Source organism: Lipotes vexillifer, unplaced genomic scaffold (genome assembly GCF_000442215.2).
Source record: "Lipotes vexillifer unplaced genomic scaffold, Lipotes_vexillifer_v1.1 scaffold593, whole genome shotgun sequence".
NCBI lineage: Eukaryota > Metazoa > Chordata > Mammalia > Artiodactyla > Lipotidae > Lipotes > Lipotes vexillifer.
Window position 1 is genome coordinate 1,171,223 of NW_006773778.1, and position 22,423 is coordinate 1,193,645.

Genomic DNA, 22,423 nt, shown 5'->3' on the forward strand with positions numbered 1-22,423 from the left:
AATAATACTATATTGTATATTTGAAAGTTTTTAAGAGAAAAGATCTTGAAAGTTCTCATCACAAGAAATAAAATTTTATAACTAAATATGATGAAATAGGTGTTCTGTGTTATATACATTATTATATATTATGATAGATGTTACTTATTTTGGTGATCATTTTGCAATATATAAATCATTATGTTGTACACCTAAAACTAATATAATGTTATATGTCAATTGTATCTCAATCAAAAACAGTACAAAAACATCAAATCAAAACAAAACAAGTTATAAAGGCCCAAAGAGGGTACGTTACTGGAGAGTGTCAAGTGTGCTCTGTGTCCACCACCACCTCTGCCCACGGAGGAAAAGAGGAGAACGCAGCCCCTCACCTCAAACTAAGCCGAGGGAATCACCTGAAGAGCAGGCCCAGTATCTCCTGGACTTGAAGCGACGAAGACTAAGATTTGACTCAAGCCTGAAAAGTAACTCTAAAGGCGAGAGGCTATGGCTGAGCTGTCTCTACCTGTCAGCAGAGTTTAAAAGGCTGCGCTGGGAGTAGACTCTTATTTCCACTGACAGCAAAGGTGCGTGTTTCCCGAGAACCAAACCAGGCCCCATGGAACATAGCCAGCATGGGGCTGCCTTAAAAGATAGCCTCCCCAGAGAGTTCTGCGCAGAGGGATGAAGATAACCAGCAGAGAAGTGGAACACCAAAAGCTACGGGCCAAGGGTGTGTAGTGAGAGGGTCAGCTGGAGGGGAGGCCCTACTGCACCAGGGGAGCTGAAGGGGGAAGCCCCAGCTGCAGGGTCTCCCCGGAATCTACCAAAGAGAACCACATCCACCACCTAGGGGGCACCTTCGCCAGATGAAAACATCCCAACTGGCTTTTCCCCTTAATCCCCTTTAGGCCTGATCCTGGAAGGGTAAAAACCAGGAGAAGTGAGGGGGAGAAAGGCAGAGCAAGGAAGGAAGCCGACAGTGTCAAATTCCCCACTGTCGGTTCCAAACGCGAAGCAGGCCCAGGCTGGCAGAGGGAGAAATTCCAATCATTGTAGACTTTTATTTATTTTGGTATTATTCTGAAAAGGAGAGACACCTTACTAAATACAACTCATTCAATAAACTGGACCTACGTACTGTCGATAACACCTCAGCTAATGTAAGTGGAGCTGCGGGAAGGGGGTGTATGTGGCACACAGTTGTTAACACTTACTTAGTTAACTAAATAAGTTAACTAAAATTCATATGTTGAAGCCCTAACCCCCAGTAGTTTAGGATGTGACCTTTTTTGGAGACAGGATCCTTACAGAGGATTATAATGAAAAAATGAGGTTATGAAGATGAGCCTTAAATACCTGGTGTCCTTATAAAATGGGAAATTTGGAGGCAGACAGACATACAGGAGGAACACCATGTGAAGATGAAGGCACAGATCACGGTGATGCTTCCAACAGGTCAAGGAAAGCCAAAGATTGCCAGCAAAACACCAGAAACTAGGCGAGAGGCACAGGACAGATCCTCTCTCAGGGGGCAGCAACCCTGTCGACAATCTGACGATACATCTCTGCTGTTTATACTACCTAGTTAGTGGTCCTTTGTGTGGCAGCCCTAGCAAACTAATGCACTCAGGACCACAGTTCTTTCACTGCTAACAAAGCGCGTCTTCAGGCAGCTGTGCCACAGCACTCGCCAGTGGCTGTGCTGAGCTTGTTCCTTTCACAGATCCTTGAAACTAATCACTGTGAGATGAATTAAGTCATTCGGTACTTGTCAAACTACTCTCAAAGCTTCTTAAATGAAACCTAAGATCATCTATAGATTTTAGAGCTATAAAAATTTCTTGACCCTAACTCTTGGTTTCAACTAACATAATCACAGGAAAACAAAGTGAAGGGCTGTAGTAAGAGCACCCATGCACCCTCCGTCCCAGCAACTGCCATGTTCAGGCACAAAAGGGACAAGACAGAGAAAGTACAAATAGGGATGAGTTGATGTTTTGTGACTGCTGCAAAAATACTCAAGACAGTCCAAACAGCACTCCGTTCCTGTTCTGTAATAAGAGAACTATCCCTGGAGCACAATTTTTCTATGACAGAATTCGCACTTCCATGTACTGAGCTCTTCTCTTTACCAAGTGCTGGTGATATTTTTCAGGCATGGTGGGAACGAGCTCAAGCTCTGGATCAGCTCAGCCACTTACTTGCTGGGTTACCTTAGACAAGTTACTTAACATCTCTGAGATTCAGTCTCCTTCCTGAGATATCACAGGGGTTTGGGAGAAATAACTGACAATTTGTATTGAGCACTTAGCACAGTGCCTCCTATGGAGGACCTGCTCAATGAATGGTTACTCTGTATCTCAGCATTTGTTTTACAGAATATACCTCTCCTACGGAGCTGCACTACACAGTTCCCTTATAGGAGGCTGAGTAGTAGTCAGTCAGATCTACTTCCATGATTATCACCACTGCCATCTGAATAACAGCACATCGAAGAGGATGCTCTTAAAGGTATTTTCAGTTCATTTATATAAATATCTGAGAAGAAAAAAGTGATGTTCCAGGCCTTTTTCTATTAACATCAGCCGGCCACCTTCTTATTACAGCAAGACCAAGGACACTATGAAGCAGCCTGTTTGTTCCTAGTACCAAGTAAAAGTACTCATCCTCTTCAAAGTCTGGATTTATTCCAAGTATCTTTGTATAACTATGTTGTGTTGAAATAACTTTCTTTACTCCTATAACCTTGAGCCCCAAACTATCTAAGTGCCATTTTTGTCCTTTAACCTAAATATTTCAAAGTTAAGAGTGGCAATTTGTTTTCTTTGGGATATCAGATACACACTTAAACCAGAGTTGAAAATTCACATTCATTTAAAAAAAAAAATCTCAGTTATTTTAAAATGGGACAGTAGTAGTTTTTCATTTCCTATTATAGTTGTCAAAAATACAGAACTATTTAAGATCATGGATCATAAATTTCTGGTGCCACAGAGTCATTTTGAGGGTTCTATGATTCTAAGTACAGTCTGCAGCTAGTACTAGTCTTGTGTGTGTCTCTTGGAATATTTTTAAACACTGAGAACCTTGAGAACCTCTTTCCCATAGAGCATCGGTCCCCAACCTTTTTGACACCAGGGACCGGTTTCATGGAAGACAACTTTTCCATGGATTGGGGTGGGGATAGTTTCGTGATGATTCAAGCACATTTCATTTATTGTGCACTTTATTTCTATTACTACATTGTAATATATAATGAAATAATTATACAACTCACCATAACGCAGAATCTGTGGGAGCCCTGAGCTTGTTTTCACTTGCCACTCACTGATAGGGCTTTTTAAAATTTTATTTATTTATTTATTTTTTGGCTGCATTGGGTCCTCATGGCTGTGCGTGGGCTTTCTCTAGTTGCGGCAAGCGGGGGCTACTTTTTGTTGTGGTGTGCGGGCTTCTCATTGTGGTAGCCTCTCTTTGTTACAGAGCACGGGCTCTAGGTGCGTGGGCTTCAGTAGTTGTGGTGCAGGGGCTCAGTTGCTCCACGGCATGTGGGAACTTCCTGGACCAGGGATCAAACTCATGTCCCCTGCTTTGGCAGGCAGATTCTTAACCACTGCACCACCAGGGAAGTCTGCTGATAGGGTTTTGATATGAGTCTGCAAGCAAATGATTTATTATGATCTCTGTGCAGTCAAACTTCTCTGCTAATGATAATCTGTATCTGCAGCCACTCCCCAGCCAGATCATCAGGCATTAGAGTCTCATAAGGAGTGCACAACCTAGATCCCTCGCGTGCACAGTTCACAGGAGGGTTTGAGCTCCTATGAGAATCGAATGCCGCTGCTGACCTGACAGGTGGCGGAGCTCAGGTGGTAATGCAAGCAATAGGGAGCGGCTGTAAATACAGATGAAGCTTCAGTCACTCGCCCGCCGCTCACCTCCCACTGTGCGGCCCAGTTCCTAACAGGCTACGAACTGGTACTGGTCTGTGGCCTGGGGGTTGGGGACCCCTGCTATAGAGAATCTAAGTATCAGTGTAATCCCAGAAGTACTCATTATTTAGAAAGCAAAGGGGCCTTTCCTCATTGTATAAAGTCAGTAGATTCATTATGAAAATTCTCCTTGAATTCAAATTACCTGAGGACCAAAAATCCACAGAATTGAAAAATATAGATTAGAAAAAAAATCTTAAAAAGTTATCTTTTAAAAAAATCAAGAAAAATCTAGATTTAAAACAATCTAAGAGAAAATTGGGCTTTAAAAATATGTATCATCATAAAGAGCTGTCCATTTTCTGAAAATCAAATATATTTTCCTAAACTTCTAAATTCAAAAATTAAAATTCCAAAAAGGAAAAAAAACCTCTCTCTCTCTCTATATATATATGAACACAGAAAAATAACAACTGGGGTGTTTTAAATAAGTTATATCTGTAATAAATTCTGTTTCCACATTTTGTTACACTATCATCACTCTACCTAAATCTTTTAATATAAACTCTGGCAGGAGCTGAAAGAGGCATTTTCAGTCAAGGCAATTATCTGCCTTACAGACAGTGAGAACTAATAACAATTGCGACATAGTCCAGGTTTGTTTAAGGAAATTCATTCTGAAGGGCGATCCTGTGCATTCCCAGAGCTGTAGAGAAAGCAGCTGAGCAAGAGAGGGTCAGAAAAGCAGCATGGCTTTTCAAGGCAGTCAGAACCCAACTCAGCCAAGGCTGAGCTGGCCGGGCTGTGTAGACAATATCGAGGCTTTGTTATGGTATTGCCATAGGTCTTGCCCATTCTATTCCATTACCACAGACCCAGCCCACAATTTGTAACCCTGGCTAATTAAAAATAAATAAATAAATAAGGCAAGAATCACATTCACAAGGGCATCAGGCAAGCTGATATTATTTTTCCTCTGTTCTTGCTCCAAACCTTCCCAGCCTCTCATCCTGGCAATCTTCACTCTCCACAGAATAGAATTTACTCTATCTGCTATTCTTCCCCAACACATTCCAGTCAGCCTGGCTTCTCACTCCTCCCAGCACTGAGTATTATTGGGCTGGCCAAAAATTCATTCAGGTTTTCCCCTCAGATGTCACAGAAAAACTGGAATGAACTTTTTGGCCAATGCAATACCTACTCAGTGCCAAGAACGCTAGGAGGCTCTGCAGAAACAAGAAAGATGCAATCCTTCTCAGGTATCTCCTTTATTTTTAACTTTATTTTATTATTTATCTCCTTATTTTGCATTTTTATGGACTCTTAATTGTATTATCTTACCTTTTAAATGGAATTAGTTGGTTATTAATTGCAAGAACCACATCTTACATTTTCATTTTACTCTACATAAGTGCCAGGCACAGTTTTGGAAGAACTCGATCACTTCTAGCATGTGCTCCACACTATGCAAGGAGGGAAGGCCAAAAGCTATCTCTTCACCATGATGACAAGGCCACGGTCTCCTCTGCTGCCTAATCTTCTGCTACTCTTTTCTGCCCCAGCAGATTTACTCAGCTTTCCCTATGCAGTTGATTTATTTATTTCTGTTGCTTTGTTATATTACTTCCTCTGCCTGGGATGCTTCCCACCCATTCTTTACCTGGTGAAAACCCTATTACTGCTCCTGGCCCAGCCCAGAAATTACACTGAAGTTATATTAAATGTACAAAACAGGCCATGTAAAAGACAAAGATTATCAACTGGATAGAAAAACTATGAACTGTTCATAAGCGATATATCTTAAAACTAAGATTCCAAAAAGCTGAAAAGTATTGAAAGTGAAGGTATAGGGAAGAAATATACTATACAATTACTAATCAGAGAAAAGGTGATGAGTGGTACTGGTTCACGATGGTGACACGGGAAGATCCTAAACTCACCTCTTCCCATAGACACACTGAATCTACAGCCAATTACACAACAATTTCCTCTGGGAAAAAAGACACCACAAAACTGGCTGAGTGACTCCTACACATCGGGCAAATGAGAAAAAAACCAACACTGAGGCAGGTAGGAGAGGCTGACACAATCTCGCCATAAACTCTGCAACCCGCTCCTGCCCCCAACCTGCTGCAGTGACACACAATCAGAAGGGAACTCAAAACCCGTAGCTTCTCCCTGAGGAGTGAAAGGTTTGAACCCCACATCAGGCACCCGACTTTTAAGACTTGCACCTGAGAGGTGAGCCCTCTAAGCTTTGAAAACCAATGGGGCCATGTCCATGAGACCCCCAAGGCCATAGCCAACTGAGAAATGGCTCTTAAAGGGCACTCATCTTCAGACTCACCCCACCCCAAGGACCAGCTCAGAGGCAGTCAATTGAGAGGCACCCAGACTTTATGTGAAAGAGGCTCATTTGCTAATCTTAAAGTTTGGTATGAGCAAAAGGAATCTAATCTAACACATGTCTAAGGGCCTACTGGGGTACCCTCTAGGGACAGAGGCTGGCGGGCACCATCTTTGTGCTCTCCCTCACTCCAGCTCACCAGTATCTCCCAGAAAGGAGCCTATGCCCACCTCTGGTGCCCCAATTTTTGTGGCTGCTGCCAGGGGAGACCTTTAGAATGACTGGCTCTGGTCAGCAGGGTATATGCTCACAAGTTCCATAGGACTGTAACCAACAGAGAAAGAGCTCTCAACCAGCTACCACTCCCCAGGACACAGCAAGAGGCAACAGACCCAGGAGCTCAGCCTTTCTGTGAAAGAGGCCTATTATCTTATCAGCTAGGCCTGAGAGACAGGCTTCTAATTAGACACACATCTAAGGGCTGACCACAATCCTTTCCAGAGACCTGGGGGGTGGGTGCTATCTTCATGTTCTCCCTCTGCCACACTCCAGAGCACCAGTGTATCCTGGAGTGGACTTGTATATGTGTCTGGTGCCCTGTTTTCTGTGGCTGCCCCCCGCCCCACACCGCCAGGGGATGGATGCACTTGATTGCCTGGCTCTGGAGGCCAGGGGGGCTTGTGTTCCTAGGTCCCATGGGACTGTAACAAATGCAAAGGTAGTTCTTGGCTGGCTGCCATCCCCAGAGAACTGTGCAGATAGCAGATCTTTCTGAGAGAGAGGCCTACTTGCTTGTCCAGGAGCTTGGGCCTGAGGGGCAGGCTTAGGGTTTGGCACGCTTTTAGAGGCCTACAAAGGCACTCTCGGGAATGGAGGCCAGGGGACACCATCTTTGCACTCTCCCTTTGCCTCATTCCAGGTCTCTGGGATCTTCCGGAACGGAGGCTGTCCACTTTTCTGAGGCACCAATTTTGTGATGCTGCCCAGGGGACACCTCCAGATCACCTGGCTCTAGCTGCCAGTGGGACTTATGTTTGTGGTCCCAGAGAACTGTATATATTTGCATACTTTGAAAGCTGTTACCTGAGGGTTTAGCTTCCAATCAGGTTTAGTCTAGGTGCTGACCGAGATCCTCTCCTACACTGACAGGTCTTGGCATACTCTCAGCTACTAGCATCCATTAAAAACAAAATAGACTACTTAACAATCAAAAAAGTTTGAGAGACAACCAAGAGCTAGGGCAGGATTGAACAATAAGGTTCATATCCTACATAGACTCACTCCTTCAGGTCTGGGCAAGGTGGCTGTTTCATCTAATGCATAGAAACCAATGCAGAGAATGAAGGAAAATGAAGAAACAGAGAAGTATGATCCACAGGAAAGAACAAGATAAACATCAGAAAAAGACTTTAATGAAACAAAGATAATTTACCTGATAAAGAGTTCAAAATAACTGTCATAAAGATTCTCACTGAATTTGGGAGAAGAATGGATGAATACAGTCAGAACTTCAACAAAGGGAAAATATAAGAAAGTATCAAAAGAAGTCACAGAGCTGAAGAATACAATAACTGAAAAATACACTAAAGGGGCTCAACAGTAGACTAGATAAAGCAGGAGAAAGGATCAGTGAACTCAAGGACAGGACAGTGGAACTCTCCCAATCAAAGCAGCAAAAAGGAAACAGAGTGGAAAAAAAAGTGAAGATACTTTGAGGGACTTATAAGACAACATCAAGCAGACCAACATTTGCATTATAGGGGTCCCAGGAAAGTAAGAGAGAAAGGGACAGAAAGTTTATTGAAAGAAAATAATGGCTGAAAAGTTCCCCAACCTGGGGAGGGACTGATATCCAGATCCAGGAAATCCAGAGAGTTCCAAATAAGATGAACCCAGAGAGATCCACACCAAGACACATTATAATTAATGTGTCAAAAGATAAAGACAAGGAGAAAATCTTAAAAGCAGCAAGAAAAAACCCCAACCTATTCCATATAAGGGAATCCTCATAAAACCAACAGATTTTTCAGCAGAAACTTTGCAGGCCAGAAGGGAGTGGCACAATGTATTCAAAGTGCTTAGAGGAAAAACTGTCAACCAAGAATACTCAATCTGGCAAAGTTATCATTCAGAATTGAAGGAGAGATAAAGAGTTTTTCCAGAAAAGCAAAAGCTATAAAGGAGTTCACCACTAAACTGGCCTTATAAGAAATGTTAAAGGGACTTCTTTAAGCTGAAACAAGAAGGTGCTAATCAGTAACAGAGAACATATTAAAGAATAAGTATCACTGGTAAAGGTAAAATTCACAATAATCTAATGTAAAGGTGGTAGATTAATCACTTATAGAGCTAGTATGGAGATTAAAACACAAAACTAATAAAAGTAACTATAATTATAATAATTAGTTGAAGAATACACAGGATAAAAAGATGTAAATGTGACATCAAAAACATAAAACGTGGGGGTGGGGAGAGCAAAACTGTAGAGCTTTAGAACCTATTTAAATTTAAGTTGTTACTGGCTTAACACAGACTGTTATAAATAAGTTCTTATATGTAAGCTTAAAGGTAACCACAAAGAAAAACACCTCTAGTAGATACACAAAACATAAAGGAATCTAAGCATACCACTAAAGTATGTCATCAAACCACAAAAGAAGAGAACAAGAGAAGAAGAAAGGAATACAGGACCTGCAAAACAGCCAGAAAACAATTAACAAAATGGAAGTAAGTCCACACCTATCAACAATTACTTTAAATGTCAATGGGCTAAATTTTCCCACTGAAAGATACAGAGTGGATTAAAAAAACCCACCCATCTATATGTTGCCTACAGGAGACTCACTTCAGATACAAGGACACAGAGACTGAAAGAGCGGGGATAGAGAAAAATATTCCCTGCAAAGGGAAACAAAAAGAAAGCTGGGGTAGCTATACTTACATCAGACAAAATGAACTTTAAAACAAAGATATTAATAAGAGACAAAGAAGGGCATCACATAAAGGTGTTAAACAAATAAGAAAATATTTGTAAATATTTATGCACCCAACATAGAAGCACCTAAATATATAAAGCAAATATTAACAGACCTACAGGGAGAAAAAGACAGCAATACAATAACAATGAGGGACTTTAATACCCCACTTACATCAATGGATAGATCATCCAGACAGAAAATCAATAAGGAAACACTGGCCTTAAATGACACGTTAGAACAGAGAGACTTAACAGATATATACAGAACATTTCATACAAGAAGCAACAGAATGCACAATCTTCTCAAGTGCACATGGAGTATTCTCCAGGATAGATATTAGGCCAGAAGACAAGTCTTAACAAAGTTAAGAAGACTAAAATAATATCAAGCATCTTTTCCTACCACAATGGTGGGAAACTAGAATTCAATTACAAGAAGAAAACTGGAAAATGCACCAATATGTGGAAATAAAACAACATGCTACTGAACAAATGGGTCAAAGAAGAAATCAAAGAGGAAACAAAAAATATCTTAAGACTAATGAAAATGTAAATACAGCATACCAAAACTTATGGGATGCAGCAAAAGTAATTCTAACAGGGAAGTGCATAGCTATAAATGCTGACGTCAAGAAACAAGAAAAATCTCACATAAACAACCTAACTTTACACTAAAGAAACTAGAAAAAAAACAAATGAGACTCAAAGTTAGTAGAAGAATTAAAATAACAAAGGTCAGAGTAGAAAAATGAAATAGACACTAAAACGACAATAGAAAACATCAATGAAATCAAGAGCTGCCATTTTGAGAAGATAAACAACAAATGGACAAACTTTCAGCTAAAGTCAGAATTGAAAGAGGTGACATCAAAATAGATACCACAGAAATACAAAGAATTTTCAGACACTACTATGAAAAATTATATGCCAAAAAATTGGAAACCTAGGAGAAATAGATAAATTCTTAGAAACATAAAACTTTCCAAGACTGAATCATGAAGAAATAGAAAATCTGAACAGACCAATAAGGAGGTTGAATCAATAATCAAAACCTCCTAAAGACAGCCTCATCCACCAGAAGGCAGACAGCAGAAGCAAGAAGAACTACATTCCTGCCGCCTGTGGAAAAAAAAAAACACATTCACAGAAAGACAGACAAGGTGAAAAGGCAGAGGGTTATGTACCAGATGAAGAAACAAGATAAAACCCCAGAAAAACAACTAAATGAAGTGGAGATAGGCAGGCAACCTTCCAGAAAAAGAATTCAAAATATTGATAGTGAAGATGATCCAGGACCTCAGAAAAAGAATGGAGGCAAAGATAGAGAAGATGCAAGAAATGTTTAACAAAGACCTAGAAGAATAAAGAACAAACAAACTGAGATGAACAATACAATAACTGAAATGAAAACTACACTAGAAGGAATCAAGAGCAGAATAACTGAGGCAGAAGAATGGATAAGTGACCTGGAAGAAAGAATGGTGGAATTCACTGCTGCGGAACAGAATAAAGAAAAAAGAATGAAAAGAAATGAAGACAGCCTAAAAGACCTCTGGGACAACAGTAAACGCAAGAACATTCGCATTATAGGGGTCCCAGAAGGAGAAGAGAGAAAGGACCCGAGAAAATATTTGAAGAGATTATAGTTGAAAACATCCCTAACAAGGGAAAGGAAATAGGCACCCAAGTCCAGGAAGCGCAGCGAGTCCCATACAGGATAAACCCAAGGAGAAACATGCAGAGACACAAAGTAATCAAATTGGCAAAAATTAAAGACAAATAAAAATTATTGAAAGCAGCAAGGGAAAAACAACAAATAACATACAAGGGAACTCCCATAAGGTTAACAGCTGATTTATCAGCAGAAACTCTACAAGCCAGAAGGGAGTGGCATGATATACTTAAAGTGATGAAAGGAAAGAACCTACAACCAAGATTACTCTATCCAGCAAGGATCTCATTCAGATTTGAAGGAGAAATCAAAAGCTTTACATACAAGCAAAAGATAAGGGAATTCAGCACCACCAAACCAGCTCTACAACAAATGCTAAAGGAACTTCTCTAAGTGGGAAACACAAGAGAAGAAAAGGACCTACAAAAAAAACCCCACAACAATTAAGAAAATGGTCATAGGAACATACATATCGATAATGACCTAAACGTGACTGTATTAAATGCTGCAACCAAAAGACACAGGCTTGCAGAATGGATGCAAAAATAAGACCCATATATATACTGTCTACAAGAGACCCACTTCAGACCTAGGGACACATACAGACTGAAAGTGAGGGGATGGAAAGAGATATTCCATGTAAATGGAAATCAAAAGAAAGCTGGAGTAGCAATACTCATATCAGATAAAATAGACTTTAAAATAAAGACTATTACAAAGGACAAAGAAGGACACTACATAATGGTCAAGGGATCAATCCAAGAAGAAGATATAACAATTGTAAATATTTATGCACCCAACACAGGAGCACCTCAATACATAAGGCAATTGCTAACAGCTATAAAACAGGAAAGAGTAACAAAATAATAGTGGGGGACTTTAACCAATGGACAGATCATCCAAAATGAAAATAAATAAGGAAACACAAGCTTTAAATGACAAAACAGACCAGATAGATTTAATTGATATTTATAGGACATTCCATCCAAAAACAGCAGGTTACACTTTCTTCTCAAGTGCACAACGGACATTCTCCAGAATAGTTCACATCTTGGGTCACAAATCAAGGCACAGTAAAATTAAGAAAATTGAAATCATATCAAGCATCTTTTCTGACCACAACGCTGTGAGATTAGAAATGAATTACAGGGGGAAAAAATGTAAAAAACACAAACATCTGGAGGCTAAACAATACGTTACTAACTAACCAAGAGATCACTGAAGAAATCAAAGAGGAAATCAAAAAATACCTAGAGACAAATGACAATGAAAACACGACGATCCAAAACCTATGGGATGCAGGAAAAGCAGTTCTAAGAGAAAAGTTTATAGCTATATAAGCCTACCTCAAGAAACAAGAAAAATCTCAAGTAAACAATCTAACCTTACACCTAAAGGAACTAGAGAAAGAAGAACAAACAAAACCCAAAGTTAGCAGAAGGAAAGAAATCATGAAGATCAGAGGAGAAATAAATGAAATAGAAACAAAGAAAAAAATAGCAAAGATCAATAAAACTAAAAGCTGGTTCTTTGAGAAGATAAACAAATTGATAAACCATTAGTTATACTCATCAAGAAAAAGAGGGAGAGGACTGAAATCAATAAAATTAGAAATGAAAAAGGAGAAGTTACAACAGACACCACAGAAATACAAAGCATCCTAAGAGACTACTACAAGCAACTCCAGGCCAATAAAATGGATAACCTGGAAGAAATGGACAAATTCTTAGAAAGGTATAACCTTCCAAGACTGAACCACAAAGAAATAGAAAATATACACAGACTAATCACAAGTAATGAAATTGAAACTGCGATTAAAAATCTTCCAACAAACAAAAGTCCAGGACCAGATGGCTTCACAGGCAAATTCTATCAAATATTTAGAGAAGAGCTAATACCCATCCTTCTCAAACTCTTCCAAAAAATTGCAGAGAAAGAAACACTCCCAAACTCATTGTATGAGGCCACCATCATCCTGATACCAAAACCATACAAAGATACTACAAAAAAAGAAAATTACAGAACAATATCAGTGATGAATATAGATGCAAAAATCCTCAACAAAATACTATCAAACAGAATCCAACAACACATTAAAAGGATCATACACCACGGTCAAGCGGGATTTATCCCAGGGATGCAAGGATTCTTCAATATACTCAGATCAATCAATGTGATACACCACATTAACAAATTGAAGAATAAAAACAATATGATGATCTCAGTAGATGCAAAAAAAGCTTTTGACAAAATTCAACACCCATTTATGATAAAAACTCTCCAGAAAGTGGGCATAGAGGGAACCTACCTCAACATAATAAAGGCCATATACGACAAAGCCACAGCAAACATCATTCTCAATGGTGAAAAACTGAAAGCATTTCCTCTAAGATCAAGAACAAAACAAGGATATCCACTCTCACCACTATTATTCAACATAGTTTTGGAAGTCCTAGCCATGGCAATCAGAGAAGAAAAAGAAATAAAAGGAATACAAATTGGAAAAGAAGAAGTAAAAGTGTCACTGTTTGCAGATGACATGATACCATACATAGAGGATCCTGAAAATGCCACCAGTAAACTACTAGAGCTAATCAATTGGTAAAATTGCAGGATACAAAATTAATGCCAAGAAATCTCTTGCATTCCTATACACTAATGATGAAAAATCTGAAAGAGAAATTAAAGAAACACTCCCATTTACCATTGCAACAAAAAGAATAAAATACCTAGGAATAAACCTACCAAGGGAGACAAAAGACCTGTATGCAGAACACTATCAGACACTGAGGAAAATAATTAAAGATGATACCAACAGATGGAGAGATATACCATGTTCTTGGATTGGAAGAATCAATATTGTGAAAATGACTATATTACCCAAAGCAATCTACAGATTCAATGCAATCCCTATCAAATTACCAATGGCATTTTTTACGGACCTGGAACAAAAAATCTTAAAATTTGTATGGAGACACAAAAGACCCTGAATAGCCAAAGCAGTCTTGAGGGAAAAAAACGGAGCTGGAGGAATCAGACTCCCTGACTTCACACTATACTACAAAGCTACAGTAATCAAGACAATAGGGTACTGGGACAAAAACAGAAACACAGATCAATGGAACAAGATAGAAAGCCCAGAGATAAACCCACGCACCTCTGGTCAACTAATCTATGACAAAGGAGGCAAGGATATACAATAAGTGGTGCTGGGAAAACTGGGCAGCTACATGTAAAAGAATGAAATTAGAACACTCCCTAACACCATACACAAAAAAAAACTCAAAATGGATTCGAGACCTAAATGTACGACTGGACACTATAAAACTCTTAGAGGAAAACATAGGAAGAACACTCTTTGACATAAATGACAGCAAGATCTTTTTTGATCCACCTCCTAGAGTAATGGAAATAAAAACAAAAATAAACAAATGGGACCTAATGAAACTTAAAAGCTTTTGCACAGCAAAGGAAACCATAAACAAGACGGAAAGACAACCCTCAGAATGCGAGAAAATATTTTCAAATGAATCAACGGACAAAGGATTAATCTCCCAAATATATAAACAGCTCATGCAGCTCAATATTAAAGAAACAAACAACCCAATCCAAAAATGGGCAGAAGACCTAAATAGACATTTCTCCAAAGAAGACATACAGATGGCCAAGAAGCACATGAAAAGCTGCTCAATATCACTAATTATTAGAGAAATGCAAATCAAAACTACAGTGAGGTATCACCTCACACCAGTTAGAATGGGCATCATCAGAAAATGTACAAACAACAAATGCTGGAGAGGGTGTGGAGAAAAGGGAACTCTCTTGCACTGTTGGTGGGAATGTAAATTGATACACCCACTGGAGAACAGTATGGAGGTTCCTTAAAAAACTAAAAACAGAATTACCATATGATCCAGCAATCCCACTACTGGGCATATACCAAGAGAAAAGCATAACTGAAAAAGACACATGCAACCCCAATGTTCATTGCAGCACTATTTACAACAGCCAGGTCATGGAAGCAACCTAAATCCTCATCAACAGATGAATGGATAAAGAAGATGTAGTACATATATACAATGGAATATTACTCAGCCATAAAAAGGAACAAAACTGAGTCCTTTGTTGAGACATGGATGGATCTAGAGACTGTCATACAGAGTGAAGTAAGTCAGAAAGAGAAAAACAAATATCATATATTAAGGCATGTATATGGAACCTAGAAAAATGGTACAGATGAACTGGTTTGCAGGGCAGAAGTTGAGACACAGATGTAGAGAACAAATGTATGGACACCAAGGGGGGAAAGCCGTGGGGGGCTGGGGATGGTGGTGTGCTGAATTGGGCGATTGGGATTGACATGTATACACTGATGTATATAAAACTGATGACTAATAAGAACCTGCTGTATAAAAAAATAAAACAAAATAGAAAATTAAAAAAACAAACAAACTAAAAACAAAAAACAAAACAAAAGAAAAACCTCCTAGCAGACAAAAGTCCAGGACAGGACAGCTTCACTGGTGAATTCTGCCAAATATTCAAGAATTAATACCAATCCTTCTCAAAACTCTTCCAAAAAAACAGAAGAGATAAGACTTCAAAACTAATTTTAAGAGGTCAGCATTACCTTGATACCAAAATCAGACAAGGATGCCATAACAAAAGAAAATTACAGGTCAATACCCCTGATGAATATGGATGCAAAAATCCTCAACAAAATATTAGCAAACTGGATTCATCAATACATGAAAAGAATCATAAACCATAATCCAGTGGGATTTATTCCAGTGACGCAAGGATGGTTCAACATCTGCAAATCAATGTTATATATCACATTAACAAAATGAAGGATAAAAACCATATGATTATCTCATTAGATGCAGGAAAAGCATTTAGGAAAATTCAACATTTATGATAAAAAGTCTCTGCAAAGTGGGTACAGAAGGAATGTACCTCAACATAATAGAGGCCATATATGACAAGCCCACAGCTAACATCATACTCAACAGTGAAAAGCTGAAAGCTTTTCCTGTAAAATCAGGAACAAGTATGCCCATTCTCACCACTTTTATTCAACACAGTATTGGAAGTCCTAGCCAGAACAATTAGGCAAGAAAAAGAAATAGGGGCTTCCCTGGTGGCGCGGTGGTTAAGAATCTGCCTGCTAATGCAGGGGACACGGGTTCGAGCCCTGGTCTGGGAGGATCCCACATGCCGCAGAGCAACTAGGCCCATGAGCCACAACTACTGAGCCTGTGCGTCTGGAGCCTGTGCTCTGCAACATGAGAGGCCACGACAGTGAGAAGCCCATGCACCATGATGAAGAGTGGTCCCCACTTGCCACAACTAGAGAAAGCTCTCGCACAGAAACGAAGACCCAACAGAGCAAAAATAAATAAATTAATAAACTCCTACCCCAAACATCTTCTAAAAAAAAAAAGAAAGGAATAAAAGGCATCCAAATTAGAGAGAAAGAAGTAAAATTGTCAGTATTTGCAAATAACATGGTGTTATAAATAGAAAAACCTAAAGACTCCACAAAGAAAGTGTTAGAACTAATAAATTTAATAAAGTTTCAGGATACAAAAATCAATATACAAAAATCTACTGCGTTTCTATACACTAATAACAAACTATCACAAAGAGAAATTAAGAAACCAATCCCATTTACAATTGCATGAAAGAGAATAAAATACCTAGGAAAAAATTTAACAGAGTAGGTAATGGACCTATATACTGAAAACTATAAGACACTGATGTAAGGAATTAAAGAAGACACAAATAAATGGAAAAATATTCTGTGATCACGAATTAGAAGAACATTGTTAAAATATCCACACCATCCAAAGAAATCTACAGAGTTCATGCAATCTCTATAAAAATTCCAATGGTATTTTTCATAGAAATTGAACAAATGATCCTAAAATTTGTATGGAATCACAAAAGTCCCTGAGTAGCCAAACCAATCTTGAGAAATAAAAACAAAGCTGGAGGCATCATACTTTCTAAATTTAAACTATAATTACAGAGCTATAGTAATCAAAACAGTATGGTATTGGCATAAAAACAGACATATATATCAACAGAACAGAACAGAGAGCCCAGAAACCACACATGTATGGTCAATTAATTTATGACAAAAAAGCCAAGAATATACAATGGGGGAAAGAACAATCTCTTCAATAAATGGAGATGGGAAAACCAGACAGCCATATGCAACAGAATGAAACTGAACTGCTATCTTACACCACACACAAAGCATTAATTCCAAATGAGGTAAAGACTTAATAGTATCTAATGTAAGACCTGAAACCATAAAACATCTAAAAAAAATAGGTGGTAAAGTCCTTGACTTAAGTCTTGGCTATGATTTTTGGGATTGACACCAAAAGCAGAGACAACAAAAGCAAAAATAAACAAGTGGGACTACATCAAACTAAGATGCTTCTGCACAGCAAATGAAACCATCAACAAAATGAAAAGGCAACCTACTGAATGGGAGAAAATATCTGCAAATCATATATCTGTTAAGGGGTTAGTATCCAAATTATATAAAGAAGTCAGATAACTCAATAGCAAGAAAACCAGTAATTTCATTTAAAAAATAGGCACAGAATCTGAATAGACATTTTCCCAAAGAAGACATACGACAGACATATAAAAAGTGTTCAACATCACTAATCATCAGGAAAATGCAAATCAGAGACACAATGAGATATCACCTCCTGTTAGAATGGCTATTATCAAAAAGACAAAAAATAACAAGTCTTGGGAAAGATATGAAGAAAAGGGAATCCTTGTGCTCTCTGGATGAGAATGTAAATTGGTGCGGCCACTACGGAAAACAGTATGGAGGTTCCTCAAGATAGACCTACTGTATGATACAGCAATTCCACCCCTGGGTATTTATTCCAGCCCCCCCCCAAATGAAAACACTAAGTTGAAAACACACACACACACACACACACACACACACATATGCACTGCCATGTTCAGTCCAGCATTATGTACAACAGCCAAGATATGTAACCTAAGTGGCCTTTGATGAGTGAATGGATAAAGATGTGACACTGAGACACACACACACGCACACACACACACACAGTGGAATATTGCTCAGCCATTAAAAAAAAAAAGAAATCTTGCAATTTGTGACGACAGGAATGGACCTTGAGTGCATTATGCTAAGTGAAATAAGTCAGAGGAAGAAAAATACTGTATGATGTCACTTTTATGTTGAATCAAAAGAAAAAACTGAGCTCACAGATAGGCGGCTGTCAAATGTGGAGAAGCTGGGGCGGGGTGGGGCAGGGGTGGTGGGTGAAAAGGATGAAGAGGACAAAAGGTACAAACTTTCAGTTATACAATAAATAAGTCAGGGGATGTAATGTACAGACTGGCGACTACAGTTAATACTGTACTGCATATTTAAGTTACTAAGAGAGCGGCCGACCCGTCAGCAGCTGATGGCGGTCTCGAGGGGCAGCGCCATGCTGCTCCCTGCAAGCTGTTCCCGCAGCCAGGCAGGTAGCTGGCCCGAGGGCGCGGCGCCATGAAGCTGTACATACAGACTCAGCATCCTGTACAAAGGCGATGCCAAGGCGGTGCTGCTCAAAGCCGCGTACGACGTGTCCTCCTTCAGCTTCTTCCAGAGGTCCAGCGTTCAGAAATTCATGACCTCCACAAGTCAACTGATTGTGGAGCGCTCTTCAAAAGGCAGCAGAGCTTCTGCCAAAGAACAAGAATATCTGTGCCATGACTAAGTGAGAAACAGTCTGGTGGGAGTGGTCATTGCTGACAGTGAATACCCATCCCGGGCGGCGTTTACCTTGCTGGATAAGGTACTAGACGAATTCTCCAAGCAGGTCGAAAGGCCAGACTGGCCAGTTGGATCCCCCAATACCATCCAGTACGCAGGTCTGGATGGTCACCTCAGCAGATACCAGAACCCCCGAGAAGCTGACCCAATGACTAAAGTGCAGGCTGAACTAGATGAGACCAAAATCATCCTGCACAACACCGCAGAGTCTTTGTTAGAGTGAGGCGAGAAGCTAGATGACATGGTGTCCAAATCCGAAGCGCTGGGAATACAGTCTAAAGCCTTCTATAAAATGGCCTGGAAACAAAACTCGTGCTGTGCAATCATGTGACAGCAGCTGGCAGAGGCCCCTGAGCTGGAACGTCACCGTCATTCACATCGCAACTGCAGCCCCCAGGAAGCAGAGCCGCTGTGGAAAGACCCGAGTGGGACAGACTCAACTTTGGCTTTGGAGCTCCTGGGAGGAACCCAAGAGTGCAAGGGACCTGACGGTGGGGAACGTACAAATTCACATGTCTAGTAATTTGAGGCCCCCTAAAAGTGTATTGTTGGGGCCAAATGAAACCATAAAGCTCAGTGACTCCCGTTTAAAAAAAAAAGTTACTAACAGAATAAATCTTAAAAGTTCTCATCACAAGAAAGAAAAATTTTGTAACTATGTGTACTGTTGGATGTTAACTAGGCTTATCATTTTGCCAGTATACACGATTATCAAATCATTATGCTGTATGCCTGAAACTAATATAAAGTTTCACATCAATTATACCTCAATAAATAAAAGGAATGACCTTTGCCTCTTTTAAAATTAAGTTTTATACACTATGCTTATGTAATAAAACAGATTCCATAGTCCTTCTCCTATCAATTTTGTCACTTAAAAACATGCTCAATGGCTTCCCTGGTGGCGCAGTGGTTGAGAGTCTGCCTGCCGATGCAGGGGACACAGGTTCGTGCCCCGGTTCGGGAAGATCCCACGTGCTGTGGAGCGGCTGGGCCCGTGAGCCACGGCCACTGAGCCTGCGCATCTGGAGCCTGTGCTCCGCAACGGGAGAGGCCACAGCAGTGGGAGGCCCGCGTACCGCAAAACAAGAAACAAAAAACATGCTCAAGATTATAAGATAATTCAGTAAAGAGACTTTTTTTGGTGGGGGAGGTTTCTTGTAAATTCAAGTCAGGAAAAGCTACGAATGAGGGCAGAAATCAGTTGTGATAAATTAAAGGAATAACTAGTACCTACCAGCCATGAGTAAAAACAAAAAAACCCCAGAGATAAGACACTGATAACACAAGCCAAATTATGACCATAAATAAAGTTTTCCTGGCACACAGCTACACTCATTCACTCAAATATTGTCTGTGTCTGCTGTGGTGCCAGGACAGAATTGATTATAGTTGCGATGGAGACCATATGGGCCCCAAAGCCACAAGTATTTACCATGTGGCCCTTCACAGAAAAAGTTCACTGATTTCTGTCACAGGTTGTGGGTTTGTTTAATAAATGTTAATGGTTTGTAAAGGCTCCTGTAAGAATCAAACACATAAAAATTACATACCAGCAGCAGACTCTTCCCTAACAGAAGAATGTGTGGTTTTTCACACCATTACTGAAATAACTGTATCCTAAGCAAACACTCACCCTGGCCATCAACTTTTTTCTCAGGAAAGTACCCATAACACTTATAGCTTAGAGCAGTATAACTCCCCGGTATTCAAGATAAACTAGTCGCAAAATATACTTCTAGGTCACACATGTAGTCACTTAAAACACCATTTATAAGCTTCCAGTTGTGGAGGTCATAAGTACGAATGGACGGCTCAGCTGGGTCTCTGCTCAGGGTCTCATGAAGGCTGAAATCAAGGTGTGGCTACGCTTGGCTCTTATCTGGAGGCTCTGGGAAAAAACCTGCTTCCAAGATCATTTAGGCTGCTGATAGTATCCAGGTCCTTGCATGAGGTTCCCATTTTCTTACTGTCAGCTGGGGCCACTCCATGCTCTTAAAGGCCACCTGTATTCATGTGGCCCCTCTGTCTTCAAAGCCAACAGCAGCATGTCCTTCTCATGCTTCAAATCTCTCCGACTTCCACTTCTGCCACCAGCCAGAGAAAACTCTTTGCTTTTAAAGGGCTCATATGATTATGCTAGGCCCACTTAATAGTTTATCTTAAGGTCAACTGATTACTAACCTTAAGTACATCTGCAAAAACCCCTCTGCCAGGTAAGATAACATAATCACAAGAATGATGTCTCATGTTCACAGGTGAGGGAATTAGACAAAGGGTGAGGGTCACTGGGGGGGTCATCTTAGAATTCCACCTCCCACACAGTGTTTTGGGTAAAGTTGATCCTGATTTGCAAATCTGGGAAAACTAAATTCCTAGCTGTTGAATGGGAGAAAGTGCCAGCAACCCCTCATTAAATTCAAAGGTTCAAAAGTCGGGCAAACAAAATTGGCTCCCAACCATAGGCAGGCTAAAGTTCTCCTATGTGAATTTATTGAATATATTGTTTTTGGAAGGGGGGGAAGGTTACAAAAATGTGTTTCCTCATGTCCTGAATAATTAGTTATTAGCTACCAACTAACTGTCAAACCAGGGTTAATCAGTCCCTTGTGTACCTGAACACAGAATTAACCCAGTGCTGTGAGGCAAGTGAGCTACCTTCTCAAGGCTCCAGGGAAGAAATTTAAAATGGTCCTCTAGCAACAAATCACCAAGAGAATTAAAGCCTGTTCATTCATCATCTCTCAGCTACCTCAACTCCCCAGGACAATGTGTGTCCAGTCTGTTAGACAATGGTTTCTTTTGAAGTGTTCTTTTAACCACTTTTCTCATTCAGAAAATTCCATATCAGCTTTACCTCCCATTGAAGATGTGAACATCAGAGTGAGCTCAATGGTACTCTAGTAGAAGAAAAATGAAAAAACTGATTTAGGCATAGATCTATTACTCTAAAAAGAGAATTCAATATATCTATTTATGAACAGAAATTATTGGTGCAGATTAGAAGCATATGGCATAAAGACTGGGGGATAGTTTTGCCAGCATTTCTACCTCGAAGGTAGTAGTATCAATTTTATCTATCAGCTGTTTAACATTTCTTACCATGCTTGGAATGGCTTTTCTGAATTAAGTGGAAAATGAACTGTGTTCCTCCTTTGTTTAAGCCAGGAAGTAGTAATGCTGGAAATACACTTTAAGTGACTGTGAGACTTTCATTCCAGTTACATGCCGAGATCACACTTCTTTCTGTAGAAACTTAGAAAATATATTGGAAGATAATGGAAAATTTATATAGAAATATGCACATATCTACATATCACATGTGCACTATATATAAATATGCACTTTGTCTTAGAAACTGTGATGGCTATTTTCTGTTTGTCCCTCTAGATCCCTCCCTACCCTTGTCCCACCAGCCCTCTACCCTAAAAAATGACATAGGTTCCCTTAACCCCTAGGCTTCTGGTTTGGTTAGGCCAAAGGGAAGGCATCATCTGTTGATACTTTATATTCCTCCTTATCCTTATTAGCTTGTATAACTAATTTGACCGAAAGGACAGTGTCTTTTACTGTTTGGGGACAGATCCAATCTGGGATGAGCCCACAGAGCCGAGCCCAGTCCTGTGTGCTCCATGCTCTACAGCTGTCTGCTATATTTATTTGATGTGTTTATTTAATGAATCTTTAA

General features: G+C 39.8%; 1 protein-coding gene and 1 pseudogene across 1 annotated transcript in view; one reads left to right on the forward strand and one right to left on the reverse strand.

Moving 5' to 3' along the window:
- TMEM123 (transmembrane protein 123) overlaps window positions 1–22,423 on the reverse strand; it is a 74,149-nt gene that overhangs the window by 6,584 nt on the left and 45,142 nt on the right. The window lies entirely within an intron of this gene.
- LOC103090097 (synaptobrevin homolog YKT6 pseudogene) lies at window positions 1,407–19,066 on the forward strand (annotated as a pseudogene).